We start from the raw sequence: 12,870 nt of genomic DNA on the forward strand, positions 1-12,870 counted from the left end.
CATTATGTGTGCCTTCTCTTATTTATGTTTCCCTTATCTCTGCTTTCTGTCTTTTGCTTCATAGATTTTTTATGTGTCTTTAAATTTTCTAGTGTTTTTGGAACTATATATTCCATTTTCTATTCTACTGCTTGTTATCTTTTAGTTTTTCAAAAACATTTTAAGCTTGCTTTTCCTATAATTTCACCCTCTCTACTAAAAGCCATTTTTAGTATCCTGTCTTGTTTTATCTTATTCTTCTTATTTCATGTGGATGCTTTTGATCTCCATCCTCATCCTTTTTTTTTTTTTTGCTCTACTAGCTTGTAACTCTCGATATATGAAAGCCATATATTACAGCAATTATTAGAGAAGACTGTATTCCAGATACTTTCCTCTGCATGTCACAATAGATCATCTCTTGAAGTATGCTGTTCCTCTAATCTTCATATTGCTTTTTCTATTTTTGTTTTCCAATACTTGCTTGGCTCCATTTTTTTCCTTAATACTCATATTTGAATAATGTTAGAATGATACTGGGGTAAATATTTTTCATAGGTCATAAGTCAAAAGATTGCCTTTACATGTATCTGGCAGAGGAGATACCATGATCATGAAAGTGATTTTCCCAGGGTGAGGCTTATCCATTTTATTCCAGATCTGCTGAACCCTGTGATTTCCCCAATTGTGGGAAACTTGACTCCATAATTTGTGGCAGTGGTGGCCTGCATTCACAATCTCCTCTGATACAAGTTTTTAAAAGACAGAAAAGTTTGTTTTCGGACCTACTGCTTATGCTTCAATAAATAATTGAAAAGAAACTGATATGTTCAACTCCAAGGCCAATTTTAGGTTTTAAGCAGGCTTTAAATGATTGCTTACCTCTTCTACTCTCCAAATCTTGCTTAGAGTTATAGAATTTTATAGAATTATGTAAAAAATTATAATTTCTACACTACTGTAAATTTTTATGAAAAAGATTGTCTCCAGTGAGTAAAGTGTGATGACTAAACACCCTGTCATTCTTATTTTTACCAAATTGTTATTTAGAATTTATACCTAACCAAGTAAAATCATGAGAGTGTATTTGTGTGTGTGTGTGTGTGTGTGTGTGTGTGTGTGTGTGTGTTAGTGGAAGGTGTACACATGTGTGTGTTGGGGTAGTAGCCTGAATTGAAATACAGAACAGAACAGCCCCCAAGAAAGCAGAAGAATTTATGCCACAGTTCAGATTTGTATGTTCTTTGAATCAGGCAACAGATGAGGGTTGAATGCATATCTATCAACATTGCTTTCTAGGTTATTCAGTGTAGTTCTGTGAAGCTGAATATATTATTGTCTTATGGACTTAGGACTCAATAGTATTTTTTTTTCTTCAATCAAATTCCATCAGTCCTGTAATTATTTTTTAAGTTCCTGCAAGATTTTGACTTGTCTTTTAGCACTGAATTTCAAGTTATTGATGTTTTAAATGTTTTTTTGTATCTTCCTGGTTATTTTGTGAGGAAGTAGAAGAGGATAACAAAGCATCTTAATAAAGCCATTAAGCCTGCTTTCCCATGTTTATAATTATGTAATTATATCTAAAATTATATTTATCTTCCTACTTCCAACCCTACATTTTTAAAAGAAAAAGTCTAGGAAATAAAATTACATATTAGATAACTGAAAAATATCTTCATAAAATGAATTGAAAATTCACAAAAGTCACATAGCAATGTGCTACTGCCCACTTAAAATGCTTAAATCAATCAAAAACGTAGAATTAACTTATCTCCAATCACACTTCGCTCACATGTCAATGATAGTGTGCTTCAGAAAGCCAGAAAGAATGTAGTGTTAACACTAAAACCAATAATGTCAATACAACTGAAATGTGAATAACTGTGCAATACTAATTGGATTTATGTTCTCTAAAATACATGAAAAATATTGAAAAAATTATATGGTATTTCATAAACATAAAAGGTAACTGAAAAGAGATGCATGTCTAACATATTCTTGGTTTCAAGGATATATCTGAATGTTTTCCAATGCATTATAAATTAAGGCAAAAATAAATAAGCTTGGAGAGTTACTGAATCAGAACCTATCTTCTAGATGTTTTGGTATCATACTTGAACACTGAATATATATTTCTATGGTTTTTGCTGCAATAATGAGATGAGTCATCTTTTTAACTTTTTTTTTATCTAAAATCAGCAAATAATAGCCAAAATAAAGAATCCCCAATGTATGTCCAAAAAATTTCTGAAAGTTTCTTTCAGAATGGTATTGCTTTAGAAATACAGCTCCCCTGAATCCTATTTCTTCAAACAGCCTTGCCATTGTACCAGATGGAGAGAGATAACACATGTAATTTAGTGGTGTCATGCTAAAACCTCAACGTGTTTTTACAAAAATGGAAATCTTGCCCTCCCAGAAGACAGTAATAAATAACAGAAAAATTCAAAATAAGAATGATTAGGAAATTTTTTTATTGTAATTCTTTCTAAATTTGTATTTAAATTAATTGCATATGTTGTAATATTAAATAAATTTATATTTAAATTTTATTTACAATTTAGAAATACAGGGTTTATTTAAGAATGCACTACAGAATTCCTAGGTAAAGCAGCCAATTATGTTTGTTGTTAACATAAAAGAATATTAACTTCTCAGATATTAGTGTAGCTAACAGAGTAAAATGCATTATTTCTTGACAAATTTGATATATTGTAATGCTTTCTGAGTGCATCAAAATGAATATTCCATGAAAATAATTTTCAAATTTTTATTCATTCAAGTATCAATTTATATAGGCTATATTTTATTGGAACAGGTATATATTTCTGCATTTACCTTAAATTTAATGTTGACAATAAAACATGATATTGTGGTAGAAGTTGACAATAAATATCCTCTGTAGCCAACTGGATTTTGACACACAATTAAAGAGAGCCTCACAGTGTAATTTTCATGTAGATCAATAGATTCTCAGCACAATTCAGCCTCTGCTGATATAAATTAATGCCTCATTTTAAATTAGTTCAAGTAAAATGGGATTGCTCAAGCAACATTTAGAAAAAACATCTTTCTGTAGCCAAGTTGAAGACTTCACAAAATAAAGATAAATATTTATGTATTAATTTGATCATGGATTAAAAAGAATTATTTTCACACAGATGGCTTTTTTTTTTTTTTTTTACAAGAAAGGATAACTTTATAACATAAATTGATTGGTAGAAGCAAATCTGTCTTATGTTGCAATAATGAGATAATGAATTACCTTTTTTACTTTTCTATCTAAAATCAACACATAATAGCCAAAATTTAAATCATTCCCAAACAATGTATTTAAGGGTCTCAAAGGATCTATATCTCAGAAATTAAACTGTAGTAAAGATATTCCTTTACTTATTTCATATCCAAGTGTATATGACAATACCCATCTTCCCAAGCAAGATCATTTGGAATCATATATATGAGTAGAATATACCTCTTCTAAATATCTTCTTTCAATAATGTCCAAAAAATTATTGACAATTTCTTTATGCTCATTTGAAAATGACTCCAAGGTCGGGCGCGGTGACTCACGCTTGTAATCCTGGCACTTTGGGAGGCCGAGGTGGGCAGATTACAAGGTCAAGAGATCGAGATCATCCTGACCAACATAGTGAAACTCCATCTCTACTAAAATACAAAAAAAAAATTACCTGAATGTGGTGGCGCATGTCTGTAGTCCCAGCTACTCAGGAGACTGAGGCAGGAGAATTGCTTGAACCTGGGAGGCGGAGGTTACAGTGAGCCAAGATCGCGCCTCTGCACTCCAACCTGGCGCCTGGCGACAAAGCAAGACTCTGTCTCAAAAACTTTAGCATGCTTTAAACCCAATTGATGATATAATTTATGAAGTTNAAAAAAAAGAAGGAAAGAAAGAAAAGAAAAGAAGAAAATGACTCCAAATTTCCCCCCTCCTCAACCCCTGAAAACTACCATTCTACTTTCTGCCTCCATAGTTTTGACCACTTTAAGTACCTCACATAAGTGGAATTTGTATTTACCTTTTTGCAACTGGCTTATTTCACTTAGCACAATGTTCTCAAGTTTTATTCATGTTATAGCATATGTCATAATTTGCTTCACTTTTGAGCCTGAGTAATATTCCGTCGTATGTATATCACATTTTCTTATCCATTCCTTTCTCAATGGACGCTTGAGTTGCTTCTACATTTTATCTATTGTGAATACTGCTGCAATGAGCATGGGTGTATAAATAGCTCAAGACCTTTTTGTCAAGTTTTTTTGGGTATATATTCAGTAGTATTTTAGCTGGATTATATGGTAGCTTTATTTTTAATTTTCGAGGAACGATCATACTCTTTTATTCAATAGGAGGTATACCAATTGACAACTGACATTCCTACCAACAGGGCATAAGGCATAAGTGTTCTCATTTCTCGACATACTCACTGATACTTGTTATTTTCAGTATTTTTTTGTTTTTTCATGGGAGTATTCCTAATAGGTGTAAGATGATATTTCATTGCAGTTTTGACTTGCATTTCCCTAATGATTGGTGATGTTAAGAATCTCTTCATGTGCTTATTGACCATTTTGATATTCTCTTTGAAAAAATATATATACTGAATTCTTTTGCCCATTTTTGAATCATGTTTTTTTGTTGTTGTTGTTGATGAGTTTCAGAAACTTTCTACATAACCTAGGTATTAATCCTTTATCAGACCTAGCTATTATTCCCTTTCATTCCATAGGTTGCTTATCTCTCTGTTGGTAATATCTTTGGATGCTGTTATACTTTGGACATTGGTTCCCCAAAAATCTCATGTTGAAATATAACCTCTAATGTTGGAAATGAGGCTGAATTGGAGGTGGTTGGGCCATGGGGATGTATCCCTCATGAATGATTCAGTGCCCTCCCCACAGTAATGAGTTTTCACTCTATAAGTTCATGTGAGAGCTAGTTGTTTAAAAAGAAACTGGCATCTCCCTTGTGCTCCCTCTCTCTTGCCATGTGATCTACCTGCTCCCCATTTGCCTTCTGCCATGATTGAAAGCTTCCTGAGGCCTCACCAAAAGCAACTGCTGGTGCCATGCTTCTTGTACAGCCTGCAAAACTGTGAGTGAAATAAACTTCTCACCTTTATAAATTTCATCTGACTGGTATTAAGGTAATGTTGGCTTTACAGCATGGGCTTGGAAGTGTTCCTTCCTATTCAATTTTTGGAAAAGTTTGAGAAGAACTTGTTTATTTATTTATTTATTTGGTAGAATCACAAGTGACACTGTCACGTCCAGGGTTTCTCTTTGTCTGAAAATATTTGGTTGCTGATTTTATCTCCTTAATAATTGTAGATGTATTCAGATTTTTAATCTTCTTATAATTTAGTCTTGGTAGGTATTAGACATCTAGAAATTTTTTGGTTCACTTAGGTTATCTAATTTGTTGGTGCACAATTGTTCATAGCACTTTTTCAATAATACTTTTTATTATTGTAGAATCTGTAGAAATATCTCCACTTTCATTTCTGATTTTATTAATAGGGTTTTGACTTTTTCTTAGTACAGCTAAAATTTTATCAATTTTGTTAGTGTTTTTAAAAAATTACCTTTTTGTTTCATTAGTTTTAAAATTGTTTTTCTATTCTCCATTTTTAAATATTTGCTCTAATTTCTGATTTTTTCTTTTTTCAGCTTGCTTTGGATTTAGTTTGCTCTTCTTTTTCTAATCTTTAATTTGTTAAGTTTGGTTTTTGACTTGAGGTATTTCTTAGGTTATCTTTTCAATGTTGCCATTTACAGCCATAAATTTTCCCCTTAGCACTGGTTTTAGTGCTTCCATAAATTTTGATATATTCTGTTTTTGTTTTCATTTTTCTCTAAGAATTTTCTAATTTCCCTTGTAATTTGTTCTTTGTTTCATTAATTGTTGAAAGTATGTTGTTTCACAATTTGTGAATTTTCCATTTTTTCTGTTATTGGTTTCTAACTTCATCTCATTATGGTCAGAGAAGATATCTTGTATTATATCTACATTTTAAATCTATTGAGATGTAATTTCAGGCCTAACACATGGTCTCTTCTGGAAAATTTTCCATGTTCACTTGAGAAAAATGTGTGTGTCATTGTTCCTGGGTAGAATGTTCTATAAATGTCAGATTTAGTTGGTCTGTTGCATTACTTAAGTCTTCTATTTTCTTATTTTTGTCTGATTGTTTTATACTTTAGTGAGAGTGGGGTATTAAAGTCTCCAAATACTATGTCTGTTTTTGTCCTTAGTTTTGTCAGTTTTTGCTTCATGTATTTTGATAATCTGTGATTAGGCATGTAAATGTTTGTGATTATTATAATTATTATTTCTTGTTGCTGTATTAAATATTTTATTAATATGTAATATCTAATATATAACTTGTAAATTTTTTGATTTAAAGTTTATTTTGTTTGATATTAGTATAGCTGCTCCTGAACTCTTTTACTTACTATTTGCCTGAAATACCTTTTTCCATCCCTTTACTTTCAATCTATTTGTGTCTCTGGCTTTTAAATGAGTCTCTGGTAAACAGCATATAGTTAGATTATGTGTTTTTTAAGTCCATTATGCATATCTCTGTCTTTTGATTAGATAATTTAATACAATTACATTTAAAGCAATTACCAATAAAAAGAGACTTGTGTCGTAGCTCTCTGTTTCTAAACACCTTGTATGTTTTGTACTTCATTTCCTACATTATAATTTTTTTGTAAATTTATCTGAAATTTTTGTAGTGGGCTGTTGCATTTCTTTCTCATTTTCCTCTCTGCATATTCTATAGTTATTTTATTTGTGGTTACATAAGGATTATATTTACGTGCATAAATTTATGTCAGATTAATTCCAATAACATGTAAATACTGTTTCTTTACAGCTCTGTCCCTTCTTTTTCAGTTGTTGATAGCATAAAATTAGGCTTTTATAGATCATGTGCCCAAAACAGAGTAATAAGTATTTTAAATGCATTAGTCTTTTAAAGTATGTAGAAAAACATGTGGAGTTCTAGTTAAAGTTAACTTTCTTGTTAAACAAAAAAGAAAAAAAATCAAATATATTTGTTTCTTAAGTCATATACATTAAAAAAGTAGAGTTATAAGCTTTTGTTAGAACAATGCTAGCTTTTATAATTGCCATATATTTTCCTTTACTGAGATATTTATTTCTTTATAAGACTTCGAGTTATTGCCTAATCTTCTCTCATTTTACCCTGAAAGTCTCCCTTGAGAATTCCTGGCATTACAGGTCTCAGGGTAATAGATTTCCTCAGATTTTCTTTATCTGGAAATGTCTAAGTGCCTCTCAATTTTGAAGGACAGCTTTGCCAAGTATCAAATTCTTAGTTGATAGTTTTTGTTTGTTTTATTTTGTTTTGGCCCTTTTAATATACAGCCTTCTTGTACCTGAAGTTTCTGATGAGAAATCTTCTGAAAAACTTATTTCTGCATTTGATCACAGAGGTGCCAACATAGATGTGGGTGGTTATTGCTTTTGCACATCCCTCCATTGTTAAAGCCCCTCCCTTCTGCTGACATTACTTCCAGATTTAGAGAGCCAGTACTCTTCCCTACGTTCACTATTCTCTTTTTTCTTTTTTGCACACCAGCATTAAAGATCAGGTCATTCAGAAAGTAACTACATATATAGGAAAAACAATTAAAAGGAAAAAGTTCCGGCTCAGAAAAAACCTGAGAATACCTTAGGTTTAGATGTCAGTCAGATCCTGAGCACAGAGAAGACTGCAACAATTTTAAGAAAAAAAGAAAACAATAGACAAACAAACAAACAAACAAACAAAAACAGCAAACCTGAGGAAGAGGGAAAATATGATTTCCAGAATTATCAGATTAATTGATTCAGATGTCCAGTTTTCAACAAAAAATTACAATGCATACTAAGAAAGAAAAAAATATGGCCCTTTTGTGTTATGAGTCATCTCTCTCATGAAGCTTTCAAATTCTCTCTTTGTGTTGGCTTTAGAGAGTTTGATTGCAATGTGTCTTGTGGATTTCTGAGTTCATTGAGCTTCTTGGGTGTTTATATTCATGTTTTTTTAATGAAATTTGAGACATTTTCAGCCACTATTTTTCCAAATATTCTCTTTTCTTTTATCTCTCTCTCCTTCCAGAACTATTATAATGCACATGTTGATTTGCTTAATGGTACCCGATGCATTTCTTAGGCTCTGTTCACTTTTTTTTAATCTTTTTCTTTCTGTTTATCGGACTTGATAATTTCAATTGTCCTAAACTTAGGTTCACTGATTTTTTATTCTGCCTGCTCAAATCTGTCTTTGAATCTCCTTAGTCAATTTTTTATTTCAGTTACTGTGTTTTTCAGCTCTTGAATTTTTTTTGTGGTCCCTTTTTATGTTTTTAAAAAATCTCTTTGTTGATATTTCTCTTTTGTTAATACACTTTTCTCTTAACTTTCTGCACATATTCCTTTGGTTCTTGAAGCAAGAACCTTTAAGACATTTTAAAGTCATAATCTAGTAGATCTACAATCAGGTTCTTTTCATGGCTGGTATCTGCTGACTTATTTTTTTCCTTTGAATGAGCCATATTTTCCTCTTTCTTGGCATGCTTTTAAATTTTTTGTTGAAAACGGAGCATTTGAATCAAATAATCTGATAATTCTGGAAATCATATTTTCCTCTTTTATTAGGTTTGCTGTTTTTTTAAATGTTTTTGTTTATGCTTTTTAGTTCTTAATTGCTGCAGTCTTCTTTGTGCTCTGAATTAGACTGACATCTAAACTTACAATATTCTCAAGTTCTTTTCTGAGGCTGAATCTTTTCCTGGACATGCATAATCACTTTTAATTTTTTTCCCATATATGCAGTTGCGTTCTGAATGGCCCAATCTTTAATGTCTGGAGCTCTAAACGGAAAAAAAGAGAATAATGAAAGTAGGAAAGAGTGCTGTCCCTTTAAATCTCCTGGAAGTAATGTTAGCAGAAGGGAGGGGCTTTAACAATGGAGAGATGTGCAAAAGCAATAACCACCCACATTGTTGTTGGGACCTCTGTGATCAAATGCAGCAATAAGCAATCACAGCACATATCCTTGGTATTTGGAGAACACATTAATTTCTTTTTTTGTTGCTTACCCTGGCTCCTACAAGCTTTTTGTGAGCTGCTCTCAGCACTCATACACAGCTGCCTGTCATAAAATTAATCGCAATTTGCTGTCCAAGTCTTTCCCTGGAAGTTATAAGCCTTCAATAGAACCCAGAGTTACAAAAAATTATATGAGACAGATTCTTCCAGTGTAACTATTGTTCAGATATGGAGACAGATTCTTGGTGCTTCCCACTGTGACATCTTCCCAGTCCCATAATATACATTTAGTTTTCAAAACAGTTATATGAAAGAGATATGTGGAGATTGAGGCAAAGAAATGCTCGGTAGACTGACCAAGGTTTCATATTCGGTTGCAGAGCTGGGATTTAAATCCAGCAGGTCTGACTCCTGAACCCACACTCTTAACCACCGTGCTATACAACCTCTCTCTATGACTCTTCATGTCCTCTGTGGCCCTCTATGATAATATACTTTGTACTTTACTAATTAGTACTTAAAAACTGAAGTTACATTTATATTTTTAATTGTATACATTTTAATTACACACTTGTGTTTTAAAAGACTGTACAAAAATGCTTAGTGACTACTTCAAAGTCTGGCTGTGAAGGCTATAGGAAATTCTCATTCAATTGAGCAATAACTCTTTCTTGTTAAGAATATGAAAGTTGTGAAATCTGTTTATTTTCTCTTTTCTTTGAATCTTTTCATGTGTCAGCTGTAATGCTGTTTGAATCAAAGACATTTGATTACCATCTATGTTCTCCCCCTAAACTGAATGGAGAGCTTTGAGGAAGATTGGCAGGCTTGCATAATGGACCATTTTGACATTTGCAAAGTATTGCAATAGGAGAGAACTTATAACTCTTCTGTTCTAGGTTGTAAAACACAATTTAGTGCCAGACTTGATAGGGGTTTCAGAGCTTTTTGCTTCACCAAGTATTGGTTCCCCCAAAAGTCCAATCCACCACCTCTTTCTATTCTAGTAGGCAGCCCTATTGGATAGATAGTATAAAAGTCTGTAATAGCTATTCTTCCATATAAAAAGATTCCCTTTTTTTGCAAGTGCTTTTAGCAGAAAACAATGTATATATAATCATTATTTAGAAGGGAAAAAAGGCAATTCAGTCTTTTTATAATTTACTCATCCCTCCTTAGTGGAGCTATCACTTGATTTTGTATGAAAGTGTTGGGGGTAAGAAGGCAGGAAAATCATGTGATGTATCATTCATTCTTCCCCATTTTCTCAGCAGTTACACTGATGGTGCTTCTTAATTTTAACATTTTTCTGCTGCTCCATACTTGGTCACAAATCATATTACCAAAGCCTCTCATAAAAAATTCTGTGAAATTTTAAATGCCAACTCCCTAAGCTATATAAAATTTTTCATTTCAATATCAATGTGATAAATTATATTGTCAAACACTTTTTGATAGTTGATGATATAAATAGCTTTCAAAAACTCTGATGGTTTAGGATTAATTACCTACAAGTTCTCTTGACTAACACAATATCCCTAACTAGTTCATTTTCAGAAAAAGTATTTCTCTAATGGATCAGAAAAAAAATGTTCCCCACATTCTATTCCAGGCCATCATAGGAAGTAGAAAAATTCTTTGCATCCAAAATAATAGAGGTTATAAGGCAAAGTTTTTACAAACATATTGCCAACATGTATGTCTGGATGTTGAGCAAGGCCTTTTCCCTTACATATAAAATCATACTACTTTCCCTATTTTTGTATATCCATCTTAATGAATAGCAGCAACATATCCTATCATTTCCAGATGAAATATATGTTTTCTAGTTGTTAAATGATGAATGGCCTATATTCCATAATATATTACCCTCCTAGAGAAAGTAATCAGCCAAGGGAAATATTTCATTCCTCAGAGTCTAAGCAAAACGTTGAAAAAAATCACCATGAATGGTGGGAATCTAGCAGAAGGCAGAGATCTGTGAGAACAATGGTGCTAGAAAACAGAAAATTTTAAGGAATAAAAAAAAAAGTTGGTCATCAAACAATGTAGTCTGAAAATAATAGTTTAGATCATAAATATATTTGAAATATTTCCCCAGATCAAAATATGGCTTTTTTTTTTTTTTTTTGAGATGGAGTCTCCCTCTGTCCCTGAGGCTGGAATACAGTGGCGTGACCTTGGCTCACTGCAACCTCTGCCTCTTGGGTTCAAGTGACTCTCCTGCCTCAGCCTCCCAAGTAGCTGGGACTACAGGCACATACCACAACTCCCAGCTAATTTTTGCATCTTTAGTAGAGACAGGGTTTCACCATGTTGGCCAGGCTGTGCTTGAACTCCTGATCTCAGGTGATCCACCTGTCTAGGCCTCCCAAAGTGGTGGGATTACAGGTGTGAGCCACCACGCCCAGCCAAAATATGTCTTAAATGTTCACATCATATATATGCATATGTATTAAATGCACAAATTATTTTGATGGATTCTTAAAAGTATTATTATATATTATAATAATCACATGATTGGAGTAAGAAGAATTGAGATCCTAGAACTTCATCCTGAACTGGTTATTAATCTACACCTCCAGGATTTTCAATAATAACCTGGGCATACTGTTGTCTATCTCAAAGGGCAGCTGTGAATATTAAGTGGGAGAGATTATTCAAAAGTTGCCCATCAGAAAAATAACCAATAGGAAACTTTTGAATAAACTTCTGTGCCCTTTCCCTGCCCCATTATTAATAATGTCACATTATAAACATTAATTATTTTAGTGGCACACATTTTTAAGAATATTGCTTCTGATGCTGTTATATACAGAGGGAAAGAGCTTAGTAAAATGGAAGAAAAAATATTCATACATCTGTGGCTATCTCTCTAAGCCAAATGGTTTAAGCAGGTGGCTCATAACTGTGAGACTACTTAAATGTAATGGTATCAATGTACTGATTATAATCCACTGTTGATTAAGAAATTTATATGTGCACAAAAGGTCTATGTGGCATTTGTTATGCAAGTTTAGAAATTCAATTTTTACCTTTTCCTCATGACAAATCTTTTTATAGAGAGATGTGATCTTAAGATCACTCAAAAGTAGGTTGTATATTTTCTTCTAATAGTGACTTCCTAATAGCTTGTGAACGTAGAAAGTTGAGATGCCAAGTTGCATTGATTAATACAAAAGAGACAATTTTATCTCAAAAGACACGCATTGTCACCCAATCTAGTTTTTAGAGAACTTCAGTCCCCACTAAAATGAATGAAATGTTCTCATGACTATTGTGAAGAAATGTACCTGTAGAACATAATTTTTACATTTTTAAATTTTAAATACTGGAGAGCATCACCAAGCTGTCCTTGTAATCAGCAGTTTGATCTGATGCATAACTCTGCCTCTAGGTCAAGTTATTCAAACCTCATCAATATAAAGAACATTTATGTTATTATTTTCTATACAATGCCAGTTAAACTAATTGTCTATTAGGTTGTTGATGTGAAACTTGAAAAAAAAGATGCTAGAACATAGTCCAGTTTTATACAGTTTAGAATTTGTAGTAATGTTAAACAGCTCTTGAAGACTTTTTAAGCAGCTGGGATTATCTACCAATTATATATTAATGAACTCCTGTTTAAAGGATCCAAGATAGATGAGGATAATCAATAAAATGGTTGTATTTTTCATTTATTTCGTAGGTTAAATGATATAGAATAAAAATAATAACGACCGCTCTCACTTATAAATTTACTATAGGTCAAGCATTGTGTTAAGTTCTTTATGGATATTATTCATTTAACATTTAACATA

At 32.4% G+C, this 12,870-nt stretch overlaps 1 non-coding gene across 1 annotated transcript; it reads left to right on the plus strand.

The window, feature by feature from the left end:
* The first annotated feature begins 561 nt into the window (after positions 1-561).
* On the plus strand, positions 562-723 carry LOC119468595. Its single transcript, XR_005197294.1, has one exon. It is a non-coding gene; the product is annotated as a U1 spliceosomal RNA (small nuclear RNA).
* The last annotated feature ends 12,147 nt before the right edge of the window (positions 724-12,870 follow it).

The sequence above is a fragment of the Cebus imitator genome, unplaced genomic scaffold (assembly GCF_001604975.1).
Source record: "Cebus imitator isolate Cc_AM_T3 unplaced genomic scaffold, Cebus_imitator-1.0 Scaffold452, whole genome shotgun sequence".
Taxonomy (NCBI): domain Eukaryota; kingdom Metazoa; phylum Chordata; class Mammalia; order Primates; family Cebidae; genus Cebus; species Cebus imitator.